The sequence below is a fragment of the Chamaea fasciata genome, unplaced genomic scaffold, assembly GCF_029207755.1.
Source record: "Chamaea fasciata isolate MVZ Bird 193981 ecotype frontalis unplaced genomic scaffold, bChaFas1.0.hap1 SCAF_9, whole genome shotgun sequence".
Classification (NCBI taxonomy): Eukaryota; Metazoa; Chordata; class Aves; order Passeriformes; family Sylviidae; genus Chamaea; species Chamaea fasciata.
In genome coordinates this window covers 13,856,452-13,877,368 of record NW_027094094.1, presented here as the reverse complement: position 1 = coordinate 13,877,368, position 20,917 = coordinate 13,856,452, and the positions used below count along the sequence as shown (strand labels likewise).

The following is a 20,917-nucleotide window of genomic DNA, read 5'->3' as shown; positions in this document are numbered from 1 at the left end:
TGCTGGAGCCCCTCATCTCTCATGCTGGGACTGCCATGAAAACAAGCTGTCAGCAGTTTCCAGCACTGCTTCCAACAGGGTACCTGTGCCGTGTTCTTTCTCTCCTGCTCCCAAGGTATCTGTGGTGCTTTTGGCATTGGTGCTGCACAACACAGCCTGCAACCCCAACACCAGCAGTTGGGCTTGGTAGGCTCCAACTTCTTGCCCAGGTGGGCTGCCTGGAGCACTAGGATGCTTTATACAGTGCTGTACATGAGTGAAGTTCCCCATGCTAAAGTGCTGTAAGGGCCAAACAGATGAATGTAAGTGGGAAAGATGCCCCTGTCCAGTGATTCTTCTTGCCACAGACCAGCACATACCTAGCAAAACATGCAGCGGTGTGTTTTGTTGGGTATGTGCCAGTCCAAGGCAAGAATGGTGGAAATGCAAAATGAGTGTGGGTTGGGGGATAGGTATCCAACCCCAGGGATACCCCTTGGCAACTCCTCTCTATTGCACAGCCCGGCTGTTACTGCCCAGCAATTAACGCTGGTGCTGTTAATTACCAATCATAGGGATAAAATCGGGGCTGTGTAGCAGGAGAGGGGATCTGTGTTTGTGGGGTAAACAAGAGCAAGGAAGTGAGGAGCAAGCAAGGGGGCTGGCTGCATTCCCAGGACTCGGCAGTGTTTCCAGCTCTTGCTGTCTGACCGGAGGCATTTCCACCTCCCGGTGTTGTCGTCCCGCTCCAGCTCGCTTGTTCTCCTCCCCACGGGCTCAGCATGTTGCTCATTCCTGCATCCTACGATTTCACAGCATCCCCGCAGCCGGGTGCTAATGAGATTAGACCCAAGCTTTAAGATGTCTCTCTCTATCCTTTGCCATCCAATTACACAGCCTGCATGGTATCTGATTGCCTGTGAGAGGGGAGGACTGAGGCTGGCTGGGATGGGAGGATGCAGCTGGTCTTTCTGGGTATCAGCCCCGCCGTGCCGAGTGGTTTTCTTTCTTTTCTTTTATTTCTTTCTTTCTTTTTTTTTTTTTTTTTTTTTCAGTTCCCCCTTGGCTTTGAGCTGCTTCATTTGGCTTTTTCATCGCTTCTCGATGTGGCGGCTGGGCAGAATTTGTTTAAATTAACTGCTTGAATGGCAGCGTTTGTGTGTGTTGGTGGGGGGGAGCTCAGACAGCACCAGAATGGATGAGGGGGATTAAAGGTGCCTAATGGGTTCCAGATGGGCATCTTGGACTGGGAAACACCCCCACAACCCCAACCCCAGCCAGGGGCCGCTGGTAAGGAGCTTGGGGCTGAGAGCTGGGATGCTACAGCAGGTGGCTGCTCTGAGCATTTGCCAATAGTACTGGGGTGCCCTGAGGCTCCCCAGGTGCTGTGACTGCCCAGTCGTGCTGGGGGTGAGCAGGCAGGTGCACCACACGAAGCACCTTCCCTGGCTGGCCCAGAGCATGGGGTGCAGCAGGCACCACTCTCCCTGCTGCAAGGCTCTGGGGATGTGGGGCTGGGGACAACCACTTTGTGTGTGATTCCAGCTTTCAGAGGTGCCTCAGCTCCATCATTAGCTGACATTGCAAATACAGCCCACTGGGGCAGCACCACTGGCACATCATTTTCTGCTCTGCAGTCTTGGTTGTGATGAGGAATGATAATATTTAGTCTTCGTTGCCCTCCCCCTGGACTCTAGAGTAGCTTGGGGTGGGCACTTGCTCATTTCAACATTCCCACCACTGCAGAAGTCAGTGTATTTTTTCATATTTACAGATGGAAAACTGAGTCACAGAGACAGGAACTAAATTGCTTGTGTGGCTGTGCCAGTTGCATTTCCCAGATCTGTAGGGGTTAGAGACATGGTGACAGTCCTGCCTGTCTTTCCAAGGGCTGTGCCTCCCACCAATGGCCAGATTTCTCCTCCAGACCTGCTGCATGGTGCCAGGGCTATGTGTTTGCAGCTTGTCTGGTGGCAGAGCCTTGATTGGAAGCATATCAGTCCCAAATGAGATGAAGAGTGTGGAAGTGAAGGATTGCTGGGGTTTGGTGTCACTGGCAGGGACTTCAAGGTCATTGCTTTTGAGTTTTGTTAATGGCTGAGAGCGGGAGGAGGATATAAGCTGTGAGACAGTCATCTGCTGGGAATATCACCTGTGCTGTAGGTCAGCACATCATTTTGTGGGAGATTTTTTAGGTGGCGCAGGGCTACAGAAGCAAGCAGGTTTAATGAAAGTGAGCATCACACGGAACCTTTTGCTCTTGAAAGCTGGCAAAGCCCTGGTCCTGGTGAGAATGAGCCCACTCACCTTGAATTAGTTTTTTTGTGAAGGCAGTGGTTGGTTCTGATGTGTCCAGCTGCATCCAAGCAGATGTCAGAGCCAGGGAATGAGGCAAGGCTCAGTAGGGAGACCCAGAGCCACACTCCCCATCCACAAGGGAGGTGACAGAGGAGGGCCCTGGCTGGCTGTCACAGGGACACAGAGGGTGGCTGGGAAGTGCTGGCTGACCTCTATCACCTGCTGACCCTTGACCAACGCACTGTTGGCCAGCCCTCCCAGCCTATCCTCGGCCCCACATTCCCCCACCCAGCTCTTGTTTCCTTCCACAAATATTGAGAAAATAAACAGCATAGCCAAAAGGGGACATCCCTGCATCCCTCCACACACAGCTGCCTCCCCAGGGAGCCACACAGGTGGTGACCCTGCATTCCTCAGTCTGAGGGTTAACTGAGAGAAAGCAAATGTTGGCTTCTCCAGGGGCTGCTCCAGCCTGTGCCTGTGGCTAGGGCTGCCTCTTGCCTAAGGAAAGGGACTCATGGTGCAGGCAGGTCCCCATCTCTGGCAGGGGTGATTGCACAAACATGGCTCTTCACACGGGTAGCTCAAATTCCCCATTGTGGATTTGAGCCTGCTCCTTAGGACAGGATCTTCCAATCCCCTCCTTGACTCCCTTCCTCCTGGTCTTGTCTCTTAGCAACTACCCCTGCCCAGGACCTGGGCTGTGTAGGGGGGGTGTGACACTTTCTATGCATCAGTCACTTTGTCACCTCCAGAGTGAGGGTGAGGTCGTTAACCCCTGAAGCAGAGTGAGTGACGACAGAGCCTCCCTGCCATGCCTCCCCACGGTGGCAGCCGCTGCTCTGCCTCCAGCTTGACACCGATCCCTGCTACAGTAACGATACGGGTGGCAATCAGGGAGGAATTAAAGGATAATTAATGCCAATCCACATGGAAAATTGCTCTCGTCAAACAAACCTGATATCATTTTTTTTGATGAGCTGACAAATTGGGTTGATAAGTAGCGACTGTGCTGACATGATATACCGAGACTTCTGCAAGTCATTTTGCTCTTGCCTGTAAGATATTGCAATGAAAACATTAATATTCTGCAAAAATCTGTGTAGCATTTCTGACAGCATTCTTCAATGGTGGAAATCCCTGGGGGAATTGCAGTGGTCACCTCTCTGGCAGGGTGCACTGGGGGTCTCATGGTGGTGGAGCTAATGTTCACCATCTTTGGTGGCAATACTGACTTTTGCCAATCACCCCTCAGTATCCTGGTCTCTTGTTGCCTCCTCTTTCTGCCTTGCACCAGCTGAGGGTGAGCTGAGTGGGTGATGTAGCTTGGGAAGAAACCACCTGCACAGCGACAGAACTCAGTCTGGGAGGAAACACGAGCCAGCAGGTGAAAGCAGCGGGGCTGGTGCTGCTGGCGGGATGCCGGTCTGGTGGGGATGCTCCGCCTGAAACACTTGCACTGGAAAACATCCTCATGCAAGGTCATGCAGCTGGGGAAAAAAAAATGTAGGTCACAGCTACAAGACGGGGAGCAGTGTCTGGGGATGTGGTTACACTGAAAAGGACTTAGCAGCCATCGTGTAGGGCTGCTCTGGGATATGGGCTTCCAGCTTGGGCAGTGATGGATGTGCAGAGTAGCTGTGGGTACTGGGGAGTTGCCAGTTTGGGGGGCAGGAGGGAGGCCTCTGCTGAGCGTAGTTTCTGCTTCAGGGCCCACAGTTTAGAGAGATGTTGGGAAATTAGAAAGTGCGTAGAGAGAAAGTGCAGGATAATTGGAGGCCTGAAAAATCTGCCTTCCAGTGAAAAGAATTAAAAAGCTCAGCCTATTTAGTGTATGCAAGAGGAGGCTAGGAGAGAAATTTATCTCCATCTCTGCATACCTGCATGGGGAAAAACCTGATTATAGGGACGCCATTAATTAAAAAGAAAGAAAAAGAAAAGAGAAAAAGCATAAAATCATTCAATAGCTGGGGGCTGAAACTAGATAAATTCAGACTAGAATTAAATTTGTCTTTTTCAAGACAGAGAGCAATTAACCACTGAACACTCAGCTGGGAAGAGGTGAATTGAATGTCCTTTGAAGTTGCAAAGGAGACTGTACTTCTTTTCCCAGTGATGAAAACCGGAAGTGTCAGTTGGAGCAGAAGTCCCTGGGAAGGCCCTGGGTCTGTGCTGAGTGCTCAGAGGTGTCTCAGTGATAAAGTGTCCCCTTCTGGGTGATGGATGATACCCCATCCGCTCTCCATCTCTGGGTATTGGGGACATAAGTCCAGTGCCTCCAACACAGGCCAGATCCTTAATTGCTCTCAAAGCCCCCAAGCATCCCTGCTTTGCGAGGCTGGCACAGCAAAACCGGCTGCCGAGGCTCTTCCCTATCTGGGATGATGTGAGTTGATGTCTGAGCAGGCACGTCTGAGGGTAGGGATGGGGCTGCCACGGCCGGGGGGCTGCTGGAGGGGGTTCCAGGCTGTCCTTGCTGCTCTCAGCCAGGCTGGGGGAGATCCATTGGCGCCAGTCTTCCCACGCTCTCCCCAGGGGATGCTCAGCCGTGGCCTTCCCGACCTCTGCGCTGCAGTCCTGTCTGAGCATCTTAGGCAGAGATATATTTTACTAGCACTGTAAAAGGGAAAGACATCTTTGCTTTAATTTTATGAGCTCTAGAGTACCTTGCCTGGTTAGGTGCTGGCTGAACTTTGCGGGGGCTCTGGCTTGGAGTCCACAGGGCAAATAGTGGTGGTGGCTGAAGATGTTCTCTCTTCCCTCTACGCTCCTCCCTTGCCCATCACAACTGTTCCTCCTGTGCCCCCAACTCCACAGAGCCAGACAGCATCTATTCCTCTCCCATTCCCATCCATTTGCGGAGAGATGCCAGCAGTGACTGTGACTGTGAGGCTAAAACAGAGTGCTGCTAGATTATCCTAGCATGGGGCTTTCTTGTCTGTCAGTGCCCAAAATTGTGCCTGGAACGATGAGAATGTGAAACTGGGCTGTAGATGAGGACATGGCTCTGGGGAAGTTACACTGTGGCTGCATGTTTGGGGACACTTATAGAGTGGGGGGATGCTGTGGGGAGCTGTTGGTGCCCCCATGAGCAGGGCTCTTGCAGCCTGCCAACCTCTGATCCCCTGGTTGTAGGACTGTCTTTACATCCTCTGGGAATCTTTGTGCTCCTGTCCTTGCAGCCTGCCACTGCAGGGCCTGGGTTTTGTGCTTTTGCTTCTTTTTCTTCCCTTTATTTTCCAGCCTCTTTCACAAAGACACCTATTCTCCCCTCACCGTGCCCTAGGGATTTACACAGAAAGCTCACCCTCAACATGGCAAAAGAAAGGCCCGGGCGGCCCGGGAGAGGAAGCTCACACAAAATGTGGTGTGTGGCTCTTTGTGTCCCCTTTGTAATTCCTCTGCACAATGAACTGCCCCGGCCACCCACCAGCCTCGGGCTACCCCAGGTGCCTCATCCCTCATGCGTCTCGATGTGGCAGTGGGCAGAGATAGGCACGCTCCTCGATAGGCAGCCGAGAGCACAGCCTTTGTGCGCAGAGAGGGGGGAATTTGGGCAGGATGGAGATCGCCGTGTTCCTGCAGCAGCAGAAAGCACCTTGCATCCCCGCTATCCCCCAGGCAGAGCGCTGGGGGTCCCTCCGGCAGAGCCCTTCCATCAACCCCGCTCTGACGGCTTTTAACATGCTAATGACCCTCTCAAGGGCAGGAGCAGCTCTGTGTAAAACCCATGTTCAGCCCTCGGTCATGGACATTTGCTCGGAGACACAGTGTTAAATATTTATCCTCCCCGCCTCCCCTCCCAGCTCCGCAGGCATTAACAATAGCGATTGCAACCGGCCCCTTCCCCCTCGCCGGGAACATGTGGCTCCCGGACCATGACAGCGAACGTTATCGTTTGTACCTGTGAATTATTGATAAGGTATAAGATAGTTCTTGCGGTGAAAAAATAATGAGAGAGAGAGAGACTGCAGCCTGGCGGGGCAGGCGCTGCTTCAAACCCTCTTCTCCGGGAGCGAAATGGGAGGTGGGAGCCTGCTCCTGCTGGGCCCATCCACCAGCTGACCATGCCGGCCCTCAGCAGCGTGTGGCTCGCACCCGGCTGCCGTTGTGCCTGGTGACTCCTCCCGGCGTGGGTCTGGCTGGCGCCTGTCCTCTCCTGGCCGCCCGCCGCCTTCCCCGGGGGAGGTGGGCAGCTGCCCTCCCTCCCCGGCCCCACGCTGCCCGAGCCACCCGTGAGCCGGGGACGGTCGCTCAGGCAGCTGCCTGCGGGTCGTGGGGGTGAGTGGGGATGTCCCAGCTCGGCGGGGCGGCTGCTCACCCCGCGGTGCCGCGGCGGGGAAGGGGCAGGTATTACCCGGCCCTGCAGACGCCGTGGCTCCAAGGAGCAGATGGGAGAGCCTTTCGACTGGCCGGGCTGAGGGGCTTGGGAGGTCTCCAGGGGCTGAAGGAGAGAGAGTGGTCCTTGGCCTGTGGCTTTATGGCCACCGATATGCTGTCCCTGTGCCCTAATCTGTCCCTGGAAAATCAGGGATGATGCTGCTGAGTCCCTGGAAAGCAGGTGGCAGTCCTGAAAAGAGGTCAGGTCCCTGGTTTAGGGCTGTCGTTTGGTTGGAAGCTGAATGCAGAGTGTCCATCCCCATAGCCGTGTCCCAGAGAGTCCCTGTGTCTGCCAGCTGGGGCAACTCCAGTCTTCAGCTCTGCTTTGCAAGCCTCTGGGATGCTATGTGGGAAGGTACAGATGGCTCAGGGGGATCTTGTCATGGTGGCGTGGGCAGTCTGATTAAAACGGTTCAAAGCCCAGCTTTGATATACTTAGACCATCAGCGCTGGTGCTGTGTTTTGCAGGGAGAGCATGAGCAGGAGAATCCAGGCGTTAGCGTGCAGATCTGGGCCAATCTGGGGCTACACATCTGTGTCCCTGGGCCTGGTGGTGGAGAACCAGGGTCTTCCTCCCTGCTGAACCTCCCCAGGGTGTTCTTTAGCTTGTGTGCATAAGGAAGCATTGCTGGGAGGGGAGCATTGAATGGTCTTTCCAACCAGCCTCAGAAGATGGGCTGGACTCCTGGAGGGACCATGTTCTGCTGCTCCCCACAGTGCTGCTTTTCCAGGTCTGTTGACACAGGAGTGGGCAGAAAATAGCAAAGGCTTGAAAGTGAGAATTAAGGAGTGATTAATAGAGCATGTATGTGTGCAGTGTGCCTGCATGCTGGAGGGAGTGTGGACGTGGTGCAGTGGGTGATGGGTTGCAGTGTGTGCCACGGTGTATGGACACGACAGAAGAAATTCCCAGGCAGTGCAGCAGTGTGTGTGCAGAGCCCCCAGCCCGAGGGTGCTCCAGCATCGGGCAGTGTTACCCTGGGTACGAGCTGCAACATGGGAGCTGTAGCTAGGAAGGGGTTGGGTATCTCATCTCGATCTCACTGCAGCAGAGCATCTCTGAGCAGGTGATTGATCCCAGCATTAAAGGGTCTGGGGATGTGAGCCCTTGTCTCCTTGCTCACCCTTCCGCGCCCTGACTTGTCTCCAGCTGTGCAGCAAATACAAGCCAGTCCACTTGGATAGCAACTTTGAAGTGCGAATTTCAAAATGCTCTCTGTCCTCATCTCCTCTCCCATGTCTGATGGGTTGCACAGGGAGCAGCAGGAGCAGCAGGAGCATCAGGCACATGAAATAGCCCTGTTCAAAGCCTGGCACTGCAGCTTCCACTTGCAAGTTAAGTTTGCAGGCAATTACGTGGTGGTGTTCCCTGCCTTTGCTCCCGGCCTTTTCCCTTGCAAACCGCCTGCTCTCTGCTCTGCTTTTAGGGGAAGAGCCTGGCACCAGAGCAGACACAAACACCAGAGCACACAGACACTGTGTTGGGCTGGGTTCCTGCCTGCAGGTTAGGGTGGGGGATGCTACAGCCCTCCTGTGCCCCCTCCTGTGGTCCCCATGGCTCCAACTCAGCACTGAATTGGGCTGACACCAAGCCAGAGTTGAAGACTGAAGAAGAGGAGTTTTCTGTGCACGGGGCAAAGCAAGACAGCGACACTCTGGCCCCTTACTCATGTGGAGGAGATCAAACCCAAGCCCTTTTTTTCTCCAGCTGTATTTTGGCTAGAAGGGTGCAGTGGGGATAGTTCATCCCGTGCTGGATCCCAGGGTGCTGCAGGATGCTCGTGTGCTCAGACAGAGCTGCGGCTGTGTGTGTGCAGGGGGAGGATCCTTCCTTGTGCGAGGCAGAGGCGAGACAGCGCATGTAAACTCGACTTCACAAGACATCAAACGTGCTGTGGTCGGATGGAAATTGGCTCTTGGAGCTCCTTTCTTACGGCACAGAGCAGCTCCTGGCTCCTGCTCCCCCCTCAGCGAGTGGATGGGCTGATAATATGAGGAAGTGCCTGCTCCCCTTCAAGCCACTGTGCCTGGGATCTCATCTCCAGGCTCACTGACAACTTGCATTAATGTTTGCCCAACTAACCAGGAGCCCTCTTACATCCTAATCGCCTTTGCTGGGGGGCCCACATGGCTCATGGGGCAGCAGGACTGGCAGAGGCATTTCTGGGCTGTCTCCTTTGTGCTTCAGCAGTCTTCAACGCTCAGAAAAAAAAATCCTTTGCTAGAGGAGTGGGCCCTTTTCCCAAATTACCTGAAATTATGTCCTGGATTTCTGTTCAGCCAGGTCCCTGCATTGTTCCTGAGCAGGATTTCAGTGTGGGAGCTGGCTAATTTGCAGTATTTTACATATGTAATATGTTGTCAGAAATGCTTTAAAATGCCTATAATATTTAATTAGGAGGCAGATTTCAGCATATTAGGCAGGAATGGGGCTGTCTAATTAGTTATTGGTGATTACATATCCATGAAGGTAATTAAGTAAAAGCTGGAGGCAAGCTCCCATGTATGAATTCACCCCATTTTGGGGCTGTTCTGGGATGCAGCAGGGTTGTGCTGGTTGTCTGGCATTGGAGCAGCTTGTACCTATCCAGGGCTGCTGCAGGGCTTTCCCCCTCCATGAGAGCCGTTCTGCATGTCAGGAATGCCCAACCCACAATCCCAGCTGCAGAAGGATATCTCCCACCTTGGTCACATCTCCAGCCTCCTCTGGCAGGGCTCTGATATCTTCTGGGGCCTGTGACATGCTTGTCTCTCAAACCTGATATTTTTGGTCTCAAAACTGATCTGGGATCTGACAAAATATGAATCATCCAAGAGATGTAAGAGCGGGCAGAGTCCTGGGCAGACTCGAGTGTATTTTTAGACAGCACGTGTTGGAATTTGACTGTTTCATAGAGGAAAAAAAAGGAGGTTTTCAGATCTGAGTGCTCTGGCCATGCTGGGAGCCCCACTGCTGGCTCTGCATTGCATTGCTGGCCTTCCCACAGCAGCACAGGAAGGAGGATAAGGTCAGGCTGTGCTGCACAGCCCCCGCTCAACTCTCCCATCGCAGTGGGCAACACTGGGGGCCCAAGCCCTGCGTGTCTTCCTGAGTCCCTTTATCCATTGCTGGGAGCTCGTGGCATGGGCATGCACATGCAAACAGGATTGGCACCTCACCCTTCTGCTGGCCCCAGACAGCAGCCATGGCTCCTGCTGCACCTGGAGCCAGTCATGGGGGCACTTCCTGGAGCACGGGTGTCTCTGGGGGCACCAGCACCCAAAGTTGCATCTGTAGCCCAGCCATGGTGCCATGTCCTACACTCATGCCAGTGATGATGATGACTCATATTCCTCCCTGGGCTGCCCTGAGATGGCTCCTGCTGCAGGATCCGAGTCTCCAATGCCCCTACTGTGAGATAGGCACCCACGTCCCTCCAAGGGGGCTGATGTCTGCCCAGCTGCACTGGTCTGGGTCTTTCCCCCTCTGCGGGGTTTGCAGCCAGGACCCCACTCCCATTCGGGAGATTTCATTCTCCTTTTTATCGTGGCGGTTGGAAGCCGGGGAGCCGATAATGATGAAGGAGTGTAAATGTCAGCAGGAAACCAGCTTCAATCAGAACTGTTAAAAATAAACCTGCCAGGCCTGCTCTGGCAGGGGTAATCAGCCTCAGCAGCTCCTCTCCCCAGGTCCTAGAGCATGAGCTGCAGCCGTGCTAGCAGTGCCAGGCCACCCGAGCAACCGTGCTGGAGGCTGGCTACAACCTTGGCAGCTCCAGCCCTGGTCAGCACCTACCCTGGAGCTATGAGGAGCAATCCCCCTAGCTGAGCAGGGTGAAGGATCCCATCCCCTCTTCCCAGGCAACACCCTGACTCTCCCCTCTGTGGAGTTCTCCTCTCCAGTCCTGGCTGCTCTTGAGCTCAGTCAGGCTGTGGCAGGAGATGTGGACATGCAGGTAACACAGCCCCCAGCTATTAAGGCACATCCACAGGGCAGAGTGCGCCACGGGTTCTTGGGGTCACAGAGCTGCTGTCCCCACTGTAAGTCAGATGCACTTGGATCAAAGACAGGAGGTGCATTGTTAACCCCAAAGATAGTTAACCTCAGGGCAGTTTTGGAAAGGGGTGTGGTGCTGCTCCATCACTTGAACTTTAATACAGAGACTGAAGATCTGTGTGAGACCCCTAGGTGCCTACAGACCCAGGACCTGGACTTTACAGTCTGTGCATTGTGTTTGGGTGCTGCTGTTGGGCTTGATACTCCTCCAAGGCTGCATGCATGTGTGGATCAGGGAAAGGGAGGAGCACCCAGATGTGCCTCCAGCAACTCACTTCTGCCTTCCCAAAACAAGGAGGGGCTGTTGTTCCACAGCACAAGCAGGTCCATGGGGTGGGAGCTGCAGCCGTATTAACTACCTGCAGGCAGAGGCTTACCCAGACCAGTGGTGTGGTTTTGTGCCAGGGGCTCTTCAAAGAGCAGCTCTGTGGAGAGAAGCCTTGTGGGCTGGGATGCAGCTCCCAGTCCCCTGTGGCATGGCCATGACTGGGTGCTGCTCTCCCAAACCCCCTCTCAAGAGCAAATGTTACTGGGGCAAGAGCACTCCCAGCTTGGGCCAGCCTTGTGGCAGGGCTTTGCCGCCTGCCTTCCAGCAATTCTTATCTTGGCTTTGATGTATGTCACATGAGATGGAGTCTCTTTATCTGCCAGTTGGGTTTTCCCTGTGTGTCCCTGTGTTTGATTCCCATGCTCGGGTGCTCTTGCAGCCCTGCACTCGCTTTGCTGTTTCCCATCTGCCTTTCCTTCTCCTATCCTGGCTGTTTCCTCCTAGCCCTGTGTAAAATCACATCTCTTTTACCAGCTGTTGGGCACGATTTGAAATGTCCCACTGACTCCACCCTGGCTGCCTTTCACCCTGCAATGCATCTCCCACTTCTCATCCCACTGCCAGCCTCTCCCAAGTGCTTTCAGGAAGCCCCAGGCTATGAGACATAAGAGTTTTACCTGTCTGAGTGCTCGGGCCAAACATGAGGAGTGTGAAGGACGCTTAGTCATGTCAGGGCATCTTGCCAAGTTCTCCAGCTGTCTTGCAAGGTTCAGCCTCGGTTTCAGAACATCCTCCAGTCCACAGGGAGTTTGCTTTAGCTGTTCTTAAAGCTTGGGCCAGTTGCTGTCCCAGGACGAGTAAAGCTGAGGAGCAGCGTCACAGATCCACAGCATCACTTCTTGGCTCACCAGGATCTGGGACGGATCTGGGACAGATCTGGGACAGCCGGGATGCAATTCTCAGCTTGGCTCAGCCTCATTCACACCTCGGAGGAATCCAGGAGGGCTGGCAGGGCTGGCTTCACACTTATTAGCAATTAAAAGCCTCAGAGCCTGGGAGTCAATTAGCTCTGGGCTCTGCAGTGCTGCAAACCCAGGGGATGAGCCTACTAACGAGAGCTGCAGCCAACTCCCCACAGGGCTCAGGGCTGGCTCACCAGAAGAGCTATTTGCTTTTTCATTTACACCTTGGATGAGTGTTGCAGCATGGAGTTTGGGGGATCTTCTCGGGTGTGAGCTGCCAGGCAGGGAGCACACTCTGCTTGCTGGAGGATGTAAGGCTTCGTGGCAGGCAGAGCTGGAGCCTGGCACTTCTCAGGGCGTGGCACAGGCATGCATGGAGTCATGATGGGATGAGGGAGGATTGACCTTGTCCTACCTGTCACAGAGCTATATGGGAAGGTCTTGCTGTGGCACACTGCTGTCTGCTGGAGGTAGAACCACACATGGTCTAGCAAATCCCTGCCACCACCTGCAGCTCACTCCCAAGCTCTGGAGCTGCTGGGCTACTCCGATTTGCTGGACATCCTGGAACATGTGGGTCTGTGAGTGCTGAGGTACTACACTGTGGGCAGGAGTTTCCCTCTGCAGGGTTGGGGGGCCTGGCGTGCAGCCCTGGGGAAAGAGACATCTCTGTGCCTTTTATTTGCAGTGTGCAGGGAACATGCTTGAAATGAGCTGGGGTGTGCAGATGTGAAACAGGTAGGTGCACAGGCTGGAGGGTAGTGTGGGAGCTCAAAAAACATGCTTTGGTGGAGGGTTCATGCAGGGATTTCCCGCTACCAGAGGGTAAGACAGAAGCAAAAACATGAAAATAGGGAGGAGAAAAGATTTGCTGAACGTCAGGGCTAAGGGGACCTGGAGGTGGTGAGAAGCAGGGATGCAGAAAAGCAGGAGGCTGGGCAGCAGTGGGGCCAATGGCTGGGTGTCTTGGCTCCCAGTGGCAGTGGGACACAGAGGCTGTGAGCCAGGCAGGTGCAGTTTTAACACTCAGTGTCCAGCCAGATACTTGCTGGAGGGAACGAACCCTCACCCAGCAGACAGTGGGAACCGGGCTAGATGTGTCAGCCACAGAGCAGGTCCGTTTGCAGAAAGTGACAGGCTGGCTGCTCCCACAGGTGGGTTGCAGGACACTTCCCTGCTCACCCCGGGCTCTCCCAGACCACAGGGCACTGCATACAGAAGGTGCTGTGGCTCTCTCAAGGCACTTTGGGATGCGGGGGAGCTGATGGCGATGCCTTAGCCTCGTGTTGGCTCCCCTTCCCGCCGATAACGAGGTTGCAGGAACAAAGGGACACTGTGGGGAGGGGGCGGTGACAGGCACGCAGGGTTTGCAGCTTGTTATTTCACTTGTGTTTCCATTAAAGCTGCTGCTTTTAACTTGTTTCAATCTCTGAAGAGGCTCCAGGGTGTGTAGCAGATGCTTTATTCCCCCTCCCTCCCACCCTCCCTCTTTTCCTTGGCCAGCTCCGCTTGTTCCCATAGCATCCCCCTTCCCACGGAGGCCGAGTCCCGCAGCTCTGACATTGCAGCGCAGCCCACGCAGGAGCCGATCCTTGCTGGAGCTGGACCGGAGCCGCTGCACAGGCGCTGCCCTGGCAGAGAGCTGTTCAGCAAAGTCCAGCTCGTGCCAGTGCCCTCCCGGCACAGATCATCCCACTTCCCCAATGTCCACACGTGGGGCTGCTGGTGTTACCCGTGGTGCACGGACCCCCCCAGGCCTCAGCATCCCCGGGGCGTCCCCTCAGCCCACACTGACTGACACCGTGGTGGCACCCTTGGGTGATACCAGCGAGAGTCAATTGCTGGTGCTCCGGTAAAGACAGCGGGTCATGGCATGGGTCAGCGGTGTCCTTTGAAGCCACTGAGATTTATGCATGCCCTGAAATATTTTGCTAAATCAACACCACCACACTGGGGCTGGAACTCCTCTTACTAACTGTTGCCATGAGCATATGTTGCCTTTTACACATGCTCTGCTTGCCTGTCCAAGCAACAAATCTCCCCAGCTTTAATGTTTTTGGAAGCATCTGCATCTCCTGGGAGGGAAGGAACCAGGGCCAGAGCCTGGGGTCAGCACGGCACTTTGGGAAGCCTGGGGAAGGCAGGGTAGTGTGCATGAAGCATTGCTCCCTGCTCTGTTCACTTCTACACTTTCCTGTGAGGACACGGTGGACAGGCAGAATTTGTTGATAGGGCCTGTGTCACTGAGATCTGTGGTCTGAGACACTCAGCACATCGTGGTGTCAAGCTGTGTTTTGCCTTGCTGCAGCAAAGGATTGTTTTGTCCTTAGATATAAGGCTTGGCAAAGAGGAGCTCTGATTCATTGCTTTCACTGGTGCTGAGAAAATAAGGAGAAAAGAAATATTACAAGAAACTTCAGGTGGGATTGGAGTCAGCTCTCCTAAGGGAAGTGATTATTTATTTTCACTTGAACCACAGTGGATATGACCTGGTGCCAAGAGATGCTGAGGATGCTGGTCCTTTTGGGAGGACTGTCCCATGGCCTGGAATCGTATCAGCCACCATGGACAGTGTGTGAGCAGGTGATTATGTGGATACAGAGCCCTTGCACAGGGAAAGGACACTCAGGGCTGGGCAGCCTGTGTGATTCAGAGCAAGGGGACCCTGTATCTTGCAGGTGGGTCCATGAGCCCTGCTTTCCAGCAGGAATGGGGTAGAGATATGCATGTAAGGACAGACAGAGGCCAATCTCCCCATCTCACTGAGGAGCAATGAACCCTGCACAGGGCAGGAGAGGTCAGTGGTGACTTTCAGGCTGGTGTGGTGACTAGGATGGCTGGATGTCTTAATCTCTAGGACCCCTGTAGGGACATCACCCCGTCTTTGCACAGTGCTTTGCTGTGCCACAGAGACGTCTCTTGTGCTGAATTTGGTTGCTGCCAGCATCCTTGTTCCCTCTGTCTGTGCTGTCCCTGCTCCATGCACCCTTTCACAGTACCCATCAAGGCTGTGTGGGTCGGGAGGCAGTTTCTGTGGCTGCAGGTTGCAGTCTCCCCCAGCTCGCTGCGGGCTGTGGCAACCAGAGCTAGGAGGATAATGAGATCTTAATAGTCCAATTATATCCCATCGATTTACTCAGCACGTAATTGTTGGCGGCTGGGGCTGCCTGAGGAGCCGCTCCACTCCGGCTGCCAGCAGGGAGGGCTGTGCCACCCCTCCCAGCCTGGGATGCTCTTCACAGCCACCAGCTGTTCCCCCTTGAACCCCTGTAGGAGCAGCACCTCCCTCCCCCACTTCCAACTCACTGTCCGTCCCCGTCCCGTCCCCCCCCCCCTTCCAGGAGGGGCAGTGACAAGAGTGACAGGCAGAGATCAGAGCAGGGACCCTGGTACCCTGCCCTGGCTGGACATTCCAGCATCAGGCTGGCCCCAGGCTGATGTCCCTCATACTCTCCTGGGGAGCAGAGAGGTTGTGCATCTCTGCCTGCCACTAAAACAGGCTGACAGAAGTGACTCCTGGTGGGTGGCAGTCCCTGCCAGCAGAGCAGCGGTGGAGCCATTGTCCATGCAGCCTGCACTGGGCAATGTGGTGCTACCTGAGGTGTACCCAGCTGGTCTCCCAGCAGCAGGGATCAGCTCCCAAGCATCCACCTGCAGGTGTTCTTGGCACAGCAAGGCTTGGCAGGTGCATCTCTGCACTTTGCATCTGTTAATTTTCCTTTTGAGCTGGCTGTGGCTGAGACACCCGTGGATTTCTAATCTGGAGGATTCACTCTTAGCTGTGATTTTAAGCTTGCCTTTGTGATTGTGTAGGTTATCCCTTGTTCTAATATTGTGAAAAACAGTAAATAATGTTCCTTTTCCCCCACACCATGCTGCTTTGGACCCTGTCCCATTCCCTCCCATTTCCCCTTTTGGCCCCTGCCAAAGTGCCTCTTCCAGAAGCCCCACCATGTTTTTCCTGAGTGGCCGCGGCTCACGCTGAGCTCACCATGCTACTCTTTGGCTTGTTTGTAACCATGCATCAGGCTGTGCCATCCCACCTTGTCCTGTGTGAACGCCATCCGCCCCAGGGCTGGGGGGGGCAGTGTGTGGCAGGCAGCAACAGGCAGTGGCAGGCAGCACAGAGGCTGTGACCTTGGGGACAGTGGAGTGAGATGGGCTGGGGGCAGTGGGAGGTCTGTCATCTCCCTTGGCTGGGACGCAGTGGTACCAGCAGCTGAGCCAGTGGAGCCAATTAAAAATCAAACAGTGTGATATAATGCTGAGGGCATGCCATAGGAGCCTGAACCTGAGACTAGTGCTGCTCACACTGGCACTGGGGACTGGGGCAGGTCACACAGTGGACAAAATTCTGCCTTGTTGCCCTGGCATCCTGCTAATGCAGCGACAGGGTGGCTGCTCCCCATCTCCAGCATGCAGTTTCCTTAGGGACACTCCTCCTTGGGCACTGGGTCTTTGCAGCACTGGGGACTTGTATGCATCACCTCGAGTGGATTGTGAAGCCACATGTGGGATTGCGGACATGTGGGTAGCACTTCCACCAGAACAGGGCTGCAGCTGCTGACACTGGCACAAACAGTGGGTGGTGCAGCTCTTGCCCTGAAGTGGCAACAAGGAGTGCAGAACCCCTGGGGGACTCTGGGCTGTTGCTACTAATGCAAGTGTTGATTAGTCTATTGACTTTTGTAATGCAGGAGTCTTACTGTCCCTTCAGCTCACCCCTTGTCACCTGTCAGGCAGTGAAGGTGGTGGTGTGAACAGCTGTCAGGCCTGTCTCTGCTCATCCCTCTGTCCTGGACAGGCTGTGCTGGAACAGACAGCATGTGTGGGGTGATCTGAGAGACACCGGGTTCCTTAATAGCTGCTGGTGCCACAGTCCTTGCTAGGGAAATGCCATTTGTGCTCTGGCACAGCTGCCTCTGGCACAACACCATTGAGGTGAGGCTGGGATCCGGGAAGCACTTGTCCCAGCATGAAATACTGATGCTCCACAGGGCTGGTGGCTGTGGTTGCCTTGTCTGCTCGAGGCTGGTGTATGGTTGCTGTGGCTGAGCTGGTGCCTGCAGTGACTGGTGTCAGCACTGGTGGAGCGAAGCTGCTGCAGCAGTGCCTGGTCTGTGAGCCAGGAGCATGCAATGTCATGTATCTTCATTGTGGGAGCTGTGGGCTGGCAGAGGCCGAAGCCCCCATATTGAGTTTCCAGCATGGATGCTGGAGAGGAAGCGAGGTGAAGAGAGGAGCAGTCCCCTGCACTTCACGTGCCTGGAGTCAGCACTGGTCCCGGGCATGCGGGCACTGCCAGGGTGGAAAGTCACTCACCTGCCACAGTGCGGCTCCACAGCCCTCGCCGGCATGCCTGGGACATGACACGGGCTGCAGCTTTGGCCTGGACAAGGTGCCCGCGACACCGGGCAAGACGGACCTGCGCACCACCGCCGGAGCCAGCCCAGTGGCCGCTGCCAAGCCGGGCTGCCTGGCGAGGGCAGCGCCTTGCCGGAGGGCTGCCAGGCCGCCCCAGCGCTCTTGGCAGCGGGGGGCTCGGAGGACGCGGGGCCAGCGCCGCTGGGAAGCAATTACCTCCCCGCTGCGTCCAGCCCTAATCCCCTCACATGGCGCGCAAGGAGCCGGCTCGCCAAACAAGGCTCAATCAGGTTAAAGTGTGAAGTCAGGATTAGCCAAAAGAATGAGAGCGTGGTAATAGCCCCGGCCTCCTTGCCCGGCCGCCGCAGCCCCGCTGCGGCCCCCTCCCTCTCGCCCGCCCTCCGGCCCAGCGGGCTCTTGCCGGGGAGATTAAGGCTGCCGGGGTTTGTTTGCCTGAGTGGGCTCCCCACTGGGAAGCCATGTCGAACAGTTTTGCTCGGGCGCCCCGCTAAGCGCCGGGCAGGGCGGCGCGCTGGGGGGTTGGCTCCCGCCGCCGAGCCCCTGCCAGCCCCGAGGAGCCGCGCCTGGCTGCTCGCCGAGGCTCCCCGGGAACCGGCGGCGGTGGGACGGGGCTGTGGCTGCCAGGAGAGGCAGCGCCGGGGCGCCTCCTGACGCGCTACAGATACCGCGCCGACAGCCAGCACACACACAGTGGGGCAGAGCAGCCGGGTGTAAGATAGGAGCAGGGAAGCTCCTGAAGCTCCTCTCGCCATCACACAGCTGTGGGTTGGAGCTGGCTGCTGCTGTTGTACAGGCATCTGGTGGTGTCCTCCATCACCTCCTCACCCGTTGTTATTCTTCTCCCTTTGCACCCTTGGGACTACCAGAGCCCTCTGTACCTTGTGCTGTGCAAGAACAAACTCCAGCTGCATGATCCTCTGGGACCATGGCACAGGGATGGGGGGACAGTGGCACTGTGAGTGGGCTGGATGTTTGGTAAACACCTGGATCCAGTAGCCAGGAACTCTTAAACTTTGAGCTTTAGGACAATATCTGGAAGTGAAACCAGAAAAGGCAGTGAGGGTGACAACTCGCCCTCCTCGGTCTGTGCCTGGCAGCTGGTCCCCAGCGGGGCTGTCAGACCTGCCAGTGCTCGTGGTCACCGCTGCATGCTGGCAGTCCCCATGGGACGGCAGTGACGCTCCTGTATTTGGCGGGGTGTGAGGCGGCACTGATGCAGCCACTGCGGGTGCTGTGAGTGGCACGGCGGAGCGAGGAGAAGCCGTGCCATCTGCTGTTTCTTCTGCGCCAAAGTGTAAAGCAAACATAGCTGGGAGCTATGAAACACCAGGAGGGAAGGGGCCATGCCTTGTTCCAACGCCGGGGCCCAAGGATTCCACAGGCAAAGCATGTGTTTGTCCTGGTGTCGTCAGCTGTGTAAGCGTGCAATGTAATCTAAGCCCGGTGCCGGAGCCTTGCTGAAACCCTCGCATCCAGCGTCTGTCCCTCTTGGCTTCGGTACCCCCAACGGCAGCACTTCATGGGTGACTGTCACAAAAAGCTGTGAAGGGGAGAAGCCTCGCAAAGTCAGTTGCAACCTTCTAGCAGCATTTCCCTCGCAAGCTGTAAATGAGCAGCTTGGAGACAGACGCTTGGGTTTACTCCCTGGGCTCACTGGGACTCCCATGTGCTCCAAGCAGAGAAATGGGAGCAAGCTTTCCATGGGGGAACCAAACAAACCGCAGACAGCACCTGCTTGGGCAGGCAGTGCAGGGAGAGAGGTGCAGAGCACTGAAGTGTGGTGCTCACCTCTGTGATGGGTTTAATGTTGGAGGACAGGCAGCTGCCAAGAAGGAATGCGGTGCATTGAGTGCTTTGCTAGGAACAGTGGTGAACTGCACCTGGAGGGTTCACAGAATCATAGTATGGTTTGGGTTGGAAGGGACCTTGAAGGTCATATAGTTCAAACCTCTGGCCATGGGCAGGGATGGCACCCACTAGATAAGGTTGCTCAGTGCCCCATCCAACCTAGCTTTGAACACTTCCAGGGATGGGGTATCCACAAGTTCCTTGGACACCCTGCTCCAGTGCCTTGCTATCTTCACAGTAAAGAATTTCTTCCTTACATCTAATTTAAAACTCTGCTCTTTTAGTTTAAAAGTTTCAGTTTAGTTTAGTGATAGTTCCCCCTATCACTGTCTGCTCATGTAAAAAGGTTGCTGTCTTTTTCAAAGAGTTTTCTAAGGGATTCCTTCTGGAAGCTAAAAGAGAAAAGAGGAATTGGTGCAATGCTATCTTTTTCTGAAAGGTCACTGCAATTCCTGAGGGTCCCCAGGCTAGTATGAGAAGATGTTTGTATTTGAAGGAGTGCTAGGGAACTGGAGACTGCTGCACGTGTCTGATCCTTTCCCTTTGGGGAGAGGGTGAGGGGACCCTGATGCCTCGTGGGTGGGTCTGGCCGGAGTTCTAGGAATAGCTGGCACAGTCAGGGCAGGCAGTGCAAACAGGCCGCGCAGTGCAAACAGGGCAGGCAAAACGAACAGGGCAGGCAGCACTAACAGGCAGGGCAGCCTGGCAGTGCCGCCACGTGGGTTGCTGCGAAACTGCGCCCGCTGCTCGCAGAGGAGCTGGGCTTGTCCTTCTCCAGAGGCCCGGGCAGTTCCTCGGGTGGCATCTCCCTTCCACTGCCCCAGCAATGCTGCTTTGCCAGCAGGGTTTGGTTTCCCAGGAACGACCCAGAGTGATGCACAAGTTGTGCAGGGGGCAGGGGCTGGTGCGTCGCACTGGGACTGTACAGCATCTCCTTGGTGGCCAGGCATCCCACTGGAGGGCTAGGCAAGCCCACTGTCCTTTTGTTTTCCCTTTCCTAATGCATCTGTGCAAGTAATGCTGGTGCTTCCCTCGGGGAACATTTCCTCATTGTGACAGTGAAGCTTTCAGCCAGGGTGAAGTCCCAGTTTGGAGACCTCCAGGTGGTTTGCAAGCAGCTTGTGCCCATTTATTGAGCCCACTCTTTGGAGGAAATGAGGGCATGGGGAGGAACGTGGATGCTGTGCCTCCATCCTGACCCAGTCCAACTGTAAGGTATCAATAGCAAACAGGCTTTGTTATGTTGAAGCAGAGCTGGTGAGCACTATGTGTGAAATGTTGACATCCATGGACACCCTAAACCACCTCCTGGGCCTGGGGTGGGGGTGTCTGTGTGGCCTGTGTAATTCTGGAGACATTTAATCTGGTCCTCCTCCTCATTCACCCATGGACTTGCATAGGGAAATTGCTATGTTGTGCCTCAGTTTCCCTTTGCCAGGAAGGAGATGGAAACTTGACCTCCTGCCCCAGGGGTGGCTGGAGCAAGACTGTGCTGGCACCCCGGGATGGGAGCAGGCAATGCAGTTGCCAGGCAAATTCAGAGGAGCTGCTGCCTATTAGGGTGGGAGAGGGAATGGCTGTTTGGGAGCCAGGGAGAATAAATAAAAAACCCCAGGTCTTCCCACAGCTGAGCCAGTCCATCCAGACCCTACTTGCAGTGAGATTTGTGGTCTTCATGGTCTTTAAAAGCCAGCCCAGACATGGTGGGAGATCTGACCTGCTGTCAGCCCTGCAACACAGAACCCTTGCTGGCTTGGCATG

The 20,917-nt window shown here is 55.2% G+C and overlaps 1 protein-coding gene across 2 annotated transcripts in view; it reads left to right on the top strand.

The window, feature by feature from the left end:
* Positions 1-20,917, top strand: part of SLIT1 (slit guidance ligand 1) — a 60,027-nt gene that overhangs the window by 21,336 nt on the left and 17,774 nt on the right. The gene's annotated exons all lie outside the window — the stretch shown is intronic.